Source organism: Echiichthys vipera, assembly GCF_963691815.1.
Source record: "Echiichthys vipera genome assembly, chromosome: X".
In the NCBI taxonomy this organism is placed as follows: Eukaryota; Metazoa; Chordata; class Actinopteri; order Perciformes; family Trachinidae; genus Echiichthys; species Echiichthys vipera.
This window is the reverse complement of record NC_139825.1, coordinates 11,347,834-11,357,438: the sequence shown is the minus strand read 5'-3', so window position 1 is coordinate 11,357,438 and position 9,605 is coordinate 11,347,834. Positions and strand designations below refer to the sequence as shown.

Sequence of the window (9,605 nt, the reverse complement as noted above, 5' to 3'; positions counted from 1 at the left end):
GTGGAAAAGGGTAACTAGCCCCTCCACCCCTGATGCAGTCTTTCCTGCTGCCAACTAGTCTTCCCTAGCAGCCCACCAGACTTTTCCTGGATGCCAACTGCTCTGTTCACAGTAGTCACTGGTAAGCCAGCTAAAATAGATGTAAGCACAAGTGATAGTACTTGCTGGGCATTTCAGCCTGCCGCACCTCCGACGGTGCCATGGTGCCGGCTGCAGGGTCATCAGCCGGGAGCCACCCGTCGCAGATGTTTCGCTCCTTTAATCCCGGAACATCTCTGGGTGGAGGAGCAGCGAACAGGGACGTCTCCCTGACGCCCCCTGCAGCCAGCGGAAAGATCCTTGTTCACCCCACACTCTGTCCCCTATGTTATTGCTGTTGTGGTTATGGAATGAAACCCAAGGGACTATGCATGGCAGGGACGTCCATCTCCCTGAGTCAGACGTGGGCTGACCGCATACCGCAGCATCTCAGGGTGATGGAATGTAGCAGCAGGAAAGCTTCCCTACTGCCCCCTGTTTTCCCCACGCCTTATCATTCCTCCTGAGCCACAACCAGAAACTCCCTTGTTCTGCCTCCTCTGCCAGGACTTTGAGGGCAGTCTTCAGCTTGGAGCCTTTGATCCCAAGGGACTTTAGTAGCCGCTGGGTGGATGCTCCAGTGTAGCCTCTACACCCGACTTCCACTGGGTATGTGAAGGCTCTCCACCCTGCTTGTGAGCACTCACTTGCCAGCTCAGAGTATTTGTCCCTCTTTCTCTCAAAGGCAGCCTCCATTCCCTCCTCCCAAGGAACCGTCAGCTCTACCATGATGACTGTCTTGGTAGAGGTGGACCACAGCACAATGTCTGGACGTAGAGAGGTTGTGGTGATCTCTTGCGAGAACTTCAACTGCCGGTCCAGATCAGCTCTCATGTTCCACTCGCTTCCAGCCGACAGGAGGGACTGTGGGCTCTTAGCGATGCTCTGTGGCTATACTATATTCACCCTGTTAATTCAATGTGTTATGTTGTATTAATCCTGTATACATGATGTGATTTAGTTAACGAAGTCTAAGGAAAACTAAAAACTAGTACATTACTGCAAACAGCAGAGGGCAGCAGAGCGCTTCTAGTACATGGACCTTAACGCTTGCCGTACTGTGACTGCTACCATGACGCAGCTGCCGTTAACTTGCCACTCTGGCAGGACCAACCAGATGAACAGCGGAAACTTTCCTCTGCGTCATTATTTCTCTTGTTTTACAGGTTAGTAATGTGTACAAAATCACACAATTAATAAATAAGCCTAGAAAGGCGCCCTTTTGTATGTCTCAAGCTGTGGTAGTGAGATAAGCTATTTTGAAGTTTACTGAGTTTCAATATTTGCTCCTGCACTGTGCCGTTTGAGCGCGGGTAATGGTGGACGCTATTTTCCTGTGATTCAGATTCTCGCTCCCTGATTAATGTAGTGCTCTATCTAGTTTTGTGTTTATGGCTCCTGTGAACTTGGTCAGTTTTAGGTGTTTTCTGTGTATTTTGTTAGCTTAAAAATGTGCAACATTGGTCTGAGGTCAATACTATCATTAGGGTCAATACCCTGAATTTAAATTTAATGCTACTGCTAACATTTTGCCTGACAACATACAAGGTAGCTTGGTTTAAAGTGGAAATGCTGTTAGTTGTTAGTGAATACAGTACTAAAAGATAAAAGAAAGGTTCATATCCCTTTTAAAATAAGTAAACATACTCTGGTGTGGCATGTGAACTTGTTTCCTCACTTGTTGATGGTTTATTTTAAATTTTGTTATTTTCTTTGTTAAATGTATTTGAATGTCCAGGGGAAATGAAAGCAAAGCATTTGGCAATGAATTAATTGTAAAAGTGAAGTATTTGACATTTCATTTCATTTCAATTCATTTTATTTAATTTAATACATTCTGGCAGGATCGACCAGATGAAGGGCAGCAACTTTCTTCTGCGTCATTATTTCTCCTGTTTTACAGGCTTATCATCTGCTTACACGCCCTGCTTTGTGGGGCCTGTAACAGATAAACATGATGTCATCCATAGCAACCAGAGGGGTGTACTATGAACCGTGCTGAACATACTCAGGGTTTCTTTTGATAACCTGGATCGATAAATACAGGCTGCATACTTCACCTTCTTCAGAGGAGCAGATTATTATCATGAACTCGAGGAGTTCAGGAATACAATAACAGCGAGGGGCAACACAGTTGCACATAATAAGGCTAGGGAGGTGTGCTGGCAAAAATCAGCCGATTGTGTAAATTCATAAGGGAAAAGATTTTGCATATTGTCTAAAAATAACAATGCCAAATGCAGAATTGTTCGCCATTAACCCCAATAGAGTGATGATGATGATGATGATTCAAAAATGCAAAAGCAACGTCTGACGTGCGTTATGGTATATTTAAATACACCCTATGTATAGCATAAACCTGTATATTCTCGTGTGAGATATGGTAGCGGTGGCCTAGTGAAGTACTTTAGGGCCTGTGTTCAGCACTCACTGGATCGGTTCGCAGCCGAGTGTGAAATGGCTGGGATGAGGATTAGCACCTCTAAATCTGAGGCCATGGCTCTCTGCGGGAAACCTGTGGATTGCTTACTCCGGATAGGGAATGAGTCCTTGCCCCCAGTGACAGAGTTCAAGTACCTCAGGATCTTGTTCACGAGTGAGGGGACGATGGAGCGTGAGTTTGGCCGGAGAATCGGACGCAGCAGGGGCGGTATTGCAGTCGCTCTACCGCACCACACAGACGAAGAGAGAGCTGAGCCGGAAGGCAAAGCTCTCGATCTACTGGTCAATCTTTGTTCCTACCCTCACCTATGGTCATGAAAGCTGGGTCATGGCCGAAAGAACGAGGTCGCAGGTACATGCAGCCGAAATGGGTTTTCTCAGGAGGGTGGCTGGAGTCTCCCTTAGAGATAGGGTTGAGAAGTTCAGCCATCGTTGAGTAACTTGGAGTAGAGCCGCTGCCCCTTTGCGTTGCAAGGAGCCGGTTGAGGTGGTTCGGGCATCTGGTTAGGATGCTCCCTGGGCGCCTCCCAAGGCAGGTGTTCTCTCCCTGGGAACGCCTCGGGAAGTTAGAGCTGGTTGATGTGGCCCGGGAAAGGGAAGTTTGGGGTCCCCTGCTAGAGCTGCTGCCCCTGCGACCCGATCCTGGATAAGCAGTTGAAGATGAGTGAGTGAGTGAGAGTGTCAGCGACCGGGGTTCAATACCTGTTTGCCTATCATCTTGTCTTTTACGCCCATCTAGATGTGGTGCCAAAACGACGCTAAGAGCGTGGATGCAAGTTAAATGGAGCACAAGAATATAATTCAATGTGGTGTTTATAGCATTAATTTGAATAATTTCAGGTAAATGTAGCCTATGATTTGCAATAGGCTAGGACCTAACCTTTAATCTGATGTTGATTACCTGCAGAAAATAGGAAAAAAACCCAAAGGAACACCACTCTTCACTGTGTCGCAGGAGCTGGCCCTCGCCAACAATTAAGGGTGGCAGTAGCCCATTTAGAACAAACAAATTAAGATGATGAGACTGCGTTTGCCTTGGGGACTGTATTGAGTCCATGGTGACTATGGAGGGGATTTTTCTTAACAATTTTCCCACCTGTAATCTGAATTTGCAGCATAAAAAATGCCTATTGCGTGACTGACATAGCTGTGAACCTTCTAAAGAGCCATTACAACGGTAAACTCAACCGAGCAGTGCTGTTACTGCATGTAACTGACTTTTCCTCTTCATCATTAATTCTACAGATGGATGAGATGTTAGATGAGCCCTTCACCTCCTCCTCATCAAGGCCATCTCATGGGAAAGACAATGTTTTCATTTAGGATATTCCTTTTGTAAAGTGCGCCACAAGACTTTGACTGTGGTAAATTAATTGTAACCCATCATTTTCTATAGGTTGTAACAGACACTGTAAGGGCGCTGTATAACCATAACCTGGAACTGGACAATGTAAAAAAACAACTTGAGATGAAAAAATACTGAAGCTCGAGATTCAGTTCCTTGAGAGGCTATTATTTTTATTACTTCAATTTTCTTTGTTTAAGCTAGACTGACCCTCTGAAATAATGTTTGTTTTTTCTACTGTCACAGCAAATTCAAAATGATTGATCAAATAAAGATGAACAAATGTATTTCCATCCATTGTATTCTTTCTAAAAAAACACAAAAGATTTTTTTTAAAAAAATCCCACAAAGAAAAACACTTTCTATAGGAAACCTATATAACAAATAAACAGACAACAAAAAATCCATCTAAAATTAAACAAAATCTACACCAAAAACTGATCTGTGATTGCCTGCCTGACAGCCACACCTGTGGAGTGATCAGTTATTAACAGGTGCCACCAATGACACATGAGGGGCTCTCTCCTTCATTATTTTCGCAATCAGTGTTGGAAGGGTTACTTTTAAAATGCATTCCCCTACAGATTACTGATTACATGTCCTAAAATGTAATCTATAATGTATTCCCTTGGATTATGCAAGTAATGTATTCTAAATACTTTTGTATTACTTTAAAATTGGTCCAGTTGAACGTGTTTATCTGGGACACTGATTTTAGTTCAAACTTGCATTAGAGAATTATCTTATTCCTGTCTTTAGAGAAAAAGTTATGCAAATATACAAAACACAAATGTGGTACGCTGTCTGCAACTGTTCATCATGGGTGTGAGGTGGACATCCTCAACAATAAACAACACGGAGATAAAACACAGCTATCCGTCCGTTTTTCTCTTTCTGATATTTAACATCTTACAATCAAACACATTACAGGTGACAAACCAGCAGCTACTACTCATTACATTTAGCAATAACATTCAATATCTTCAAATCATCTATTTATCTATATCTATCTATCCCTCCCTCAATCCATCCATCCATCCAAGCCTTGAGAATTGACAGGAGGTCAACAAGCCCCACCACATAGACTTCCTGGTTGAATCAATACGGAAATGCCAAAAACTGCAGTTCTCCGTATGTCCAGTAGGAGTAGTCTGCGGTTTCTCATTGAACCCCATGTTAAACAGACCAGAGCCGGTGTAATCTCCACTAGAGACTTGACTCGCAGAGCCGGTGTAATCTCCGCGTTTCTAGATAAACGGGAGTGGGAGTGGTTGCCCTGTTTCTCTAGAAACGTGTTCTGTTAGCCTAGCTCCCAGGCGGTGGAGCTAATGTGAGCTTATGTGGCTAATTCTTTAAACATCAGCCAGATGGCCGTATGTCCCTCCCCCCAACGTTACACCAATGCCCTTTTTTGGTAAGAGGAAAGATGGCAGCTCCAAGAGGCGAGTATGAAGCTGAGAGAACGGGCCCCGGCAATGAGGCTACGTCAATTTTTTATACAGTCTATGGGTGTTACAAAGTCCCTGGACCGTCAGACATGTTTTGCCCTTGTGTGGCCTAGCTTAAGAGTTACCTTGGCAGACATTTTTAGTTCTATCTTACAAAACAGTAGTTCTAAAAATCAAAAAAATTGTTTGGATTTTTATGATATTTAATATCAGGACAGTATCTAAAAATGTGCAATTTTTAATGTCAAAAACACACTTGTGGTTTATAACCTACTTTGTGAGATCCTGATGTGGCTCCTTTGTTACAGCAAGGAGATGTGTACGTAATAAATCTCAAGAATGAGTGATGTCGCCGTAGCATGTTTCTGATTGGAGCAATCTAAGGTGTTACAACCTTCCCGTTACAGCTGTACCTGGCCTCCCCTACTGCCAAATGTATTTTTCGAAGGTGGCAGTAATGCAGTGCACACTTAGGGCGCACTCACACTGTCCGTCCGTACCGTGCCCCATGCTTTAGGGTACTTGTCTCCCTCTCCCCCGCACCCCAGGCCCGTTTGAACTCACACTGCTTGGGCCTCACACGAATGCTTCTTGCCTGCCTATACATCATCACGCCGTAACACGTCACGCGCATTGATAGACGTCATCGTGATGCGTCGCTTTGTTTACAAATCTTTCCACAGACCTCAGAGTTTTTGTACGTCTTGTCCGACTGTTTTTGAATATTTTCATCTGACCAATTCTGCAGTAAACACTCCACCTCCGCATCACACCAACATGAACCTTTCGCAGCCATTGTTTTAAATGTCTGCGCATGGTCCGTTCTTCTTTTTTTCTATGTCCGAACAGGCGCACATAAAATGACGTCAGAATTGCCGTAGGCCTCGTGCTTGTATACGTGGGCACGCTAGTGCTCGTACATGTGCAAACGTGCTTTACAAAAGCCGTGGACGGCAAGCGTACCGCTCCTAGGAGCGGTATAATTGCACTCACACTGGTCAAACGAACTTGACTTTAGCCGTGGGGCATGGTACGGATGCATAGTGTGAGTGCACCCTTAAACTAGGTCCTCTTTTAAGGTAAGTATGTATAAGAATGGGCATGTATGTATGGGTTTGTCTCAGTATATGGCACCATGACGGGGTAAGGCAATGTCTGGTAAGTGGCATAATGAGGTATGGGAACAGACTGCATTCCCCATACTGGCACTGTATAAAGTCCAGCCGGTTCCTTCGGCCCAAGTGATCTGTAGGATGGTTGACCAAGGGACTCATATGTCAGCAACTGAGGAGATCTCCTTTCCCACGTTGATTTCCTGACTGGCTCTTCCTGATGTATCGTCAGAACCGCCGTAGGCCTCGTGCTCGTACACGCGTGCACGCTCGTGCTCGTACATGTGCAAACGTGCTTTACAAAAGCCCACCTCTCCCAAACGGGCCGTGGACGGCAAGCGTGCCGCTCCTCACACTGGTCAAACGAACTATACTTTAGCCGTGAAACGTCCTGTGGCACGGTACGGATGAACAGTGTGAGTGCGCCCTTGCGCCGTACAGTCTTATCGGCCACAGTAGATACGAGATGTGGCCTGAAAATCATTGGTAAGATGTTTGTGAATCTGACGAGAGAGGCTGAGCACAGCTGCTGCTGTTAGAGAAACACAACAGGGAAACCACAGTAGGGTAACACCGGCGCCCACTGATGACAGTACCCGGGGCAGCTGCGAGCGTCTGAGGCTGAAGTCAGGTTTGGTGCTCTACTCATAAGCGCAGACCAAAGAAGTAGATCTGCTCCTGTCAGGAGCAGTTAGCCTTTACCGTGGTTGACCGATATCTAAGACGGCGGTGTGTTTTCCTTCTCTGCCGGCGAGAGACCCCTCCCACACACACACACACGGTTTCACCTGCATGGTGCAGTAAAGTAATCTGTAACGTCATCTTTTTTAAAAAAAGTAACTGTATTCTGATTACACCAATTTAAACTGCTACTCGTATTTTGAATACGTAACGCCGTTACAAGTAATCCGTTACAAGTAATCCGTTACTCCCCAACCCTGGTTGCAATATTATGGAGCACCACACATGCTGTGATGATTTGGCTTGCCCTATCCAGCTTGACCCTCAGTCCACGTAGGCAATTGAAGTGGGCCTTGATGACCTCAAAGGTCATTTCAATCATCACCATACATGTCCTGAGGGCCCTTTTGAACTAGGCCTCTTATTGACTCTGTGGGTCATTGAAGGGTGTCATGAGGAATCTCAATCCTCTGTCCCCTACAATTATTCCATCATAACGACCTATTAGAAAGAACAAAATGTGATCAGTGACTCATTCAACAGGAACATTTAGTGATCTTGTATATTGCTCCCCACTTTGTTCAAACTGCTGACTTGACTCCTGGAAAATGCGGAATTCGTGGACCGGGCCGGCCTATATGCATCCACACTGGTGACCATCTGCTGACGGTCACAAGTCATCTAAAAATTACATTTCTGTTACCATAGTTGGGCCATTTTGAAGCACCATGACAAAGTTTTAGCAGGCCACCAGCATGCAATTTCACTTCCCACTTAATCTATCCCAGGTAATAATTTACCTGCTCATTGATGCTGTGTGTTAACTTTCTATTCACATAGTCCACCTAAAGTTGCACTGAGTAGGACATGTGTGCAGTCAATCACACCTATGAGTTTGGGGAATCCTATGAATGGATTAGAGAACTGCAGAATGTTACAAATGCAAAAGTGTAATACATCACATTGGCCATAATTCCATAACCTTCAGTGATAAAGTTTTCTAAATTACATAAGAATATGATAATTTTAAACGATAATATATACGTCTCCCGGACACATCGCATGGGAGACGAAACCTGCACGCAGAATTACAAGACTGATGCGCTGCCTCTACTCTACCAATGTCTCTTAGAGTTTTTCTTTACCTGATAATCTGTAAAATCATTCCTTCCCAGTTTGAGTAGGCAAAAAGCTAGGAAACATCACAAACATAGTGAGCAATGAATTGAGCGCAGCTACAACCTTGCGGATAGCATGGCACACCATATTTTTGCTCAGATTTTCGCCATCACCAACTGCATGATAATGTGTACCCGTGGAAAAGAATCGCAGTGAAATACACACTGAACAACACTAAGTGAACGGTTTCTTTGTGTAGAATTGTCAAATTAAGGTCCATCAAGTATGATCAAATGGCAAATACCCTCTGATGAGAACCTTTATCTCTCATAAAGGATATTCTCGGGTAATGCCAAGGGATCTGATCTGTCCCGAAAGACCCTCTGTCTCTGAAGAGACCCCTGCATGATATGCTCTCCAAGGTCCACAGAAATTCCCACAAATGGTGACGTCATTGTCAAAGGAGGGGCTAGGATGCTGCGCTTAGCTTTAAGTAGCTGATCTAACAAGAGAATCTAGGTCTTAGCTCTAAGTCTTGGCTGAAAACCTCCTCCCGACCAGGTTCCGTTGAAACTACAAGTTGCCATAGTGATACAGCAACGCTGAAAAGATAGCGACTTTCGTGTCAAAGCTGACCCAGGTTTTGAACGCAACATACCTCGCTAACCATCTAATCGAGCTTCGTAGTACTACCCACTGGTCAACCCTGTCCTCTAGTCCTAGCTTAGGAGTCCATCCCACTCATTAGTAAAAGTTGGTCTCAGAGCTTTGGGTATAGGTTCAAAGAAATTACTTTTAACTAAGAACTTTTAGTGCTCCTTAGGAGAAACTCTTAGCGCTAAGATAAAAAGATTTGTGAATATGGCCCCTGATTTTTTTTTGCACTGACTCAAACAGAGCTGTAAGAAGTGTTGCATATCACAGATCAGAAAAATGCAGCCAGTGCCTTTGTACTCCCAGAATGGGAAAAGCCTTGTGTATACAGTATGTGTTGTGGATTGTGAAATTCCACTGGCAAAAATCTAAATTTAACGGGGCATTAGTTACTGTACTTTGCACAAACAGCAATTATCCAGCTGCACCAATACCAGTACAGTCGGCCCTGACTACATTAATGTCAGCTTTTGACATTCCAAACATAAACCAAACTCACATAGGGAGCAACTCCTGGACTGAGTAAAAGATCAAATCACTCTGAAATCGTCCAAAATGTTGTTTCTTTTACTGCTAAAACAATAATGCCTCACAAGTGCTGCATTAGCCCTTATGATTTTGGTTTTGTGTACATAGTGTAAGAAAATAGTAACCAAAAATAACACTGAGGTCCAAATAAATGTTCAGGCCTGCAACTCAGAGAACCATTTAACTTCTTACCTCCAT

The 9,605-nt window shown here is 44.3% G+C and overlaps 1 pseudogene across 1 annotated transcript; it reads right to left on the bottom strand.

The window, feature by feature from the left end:
* Nucleotides 1-7,350: 7,350 nt before the first annotated feature.
* On the bottom strand, nt 7,351-8,680 carry LOC310965770 (putative nuclease HARBI1; annotated as a pseudogene). The gene is made up of 4 exons: nt 8,252-8,680; nt 7,907-8,011; nt 7,683-7,787; nt 7,351-7,607 (listed from the first exon to the last, which is right to left on the bottom strand). The product of its transcript is annotated as a putative nuclease HARBI1 (transcript).
* Nucleotides 8,681-9,605: the final 925 nt, after the last annotated feature.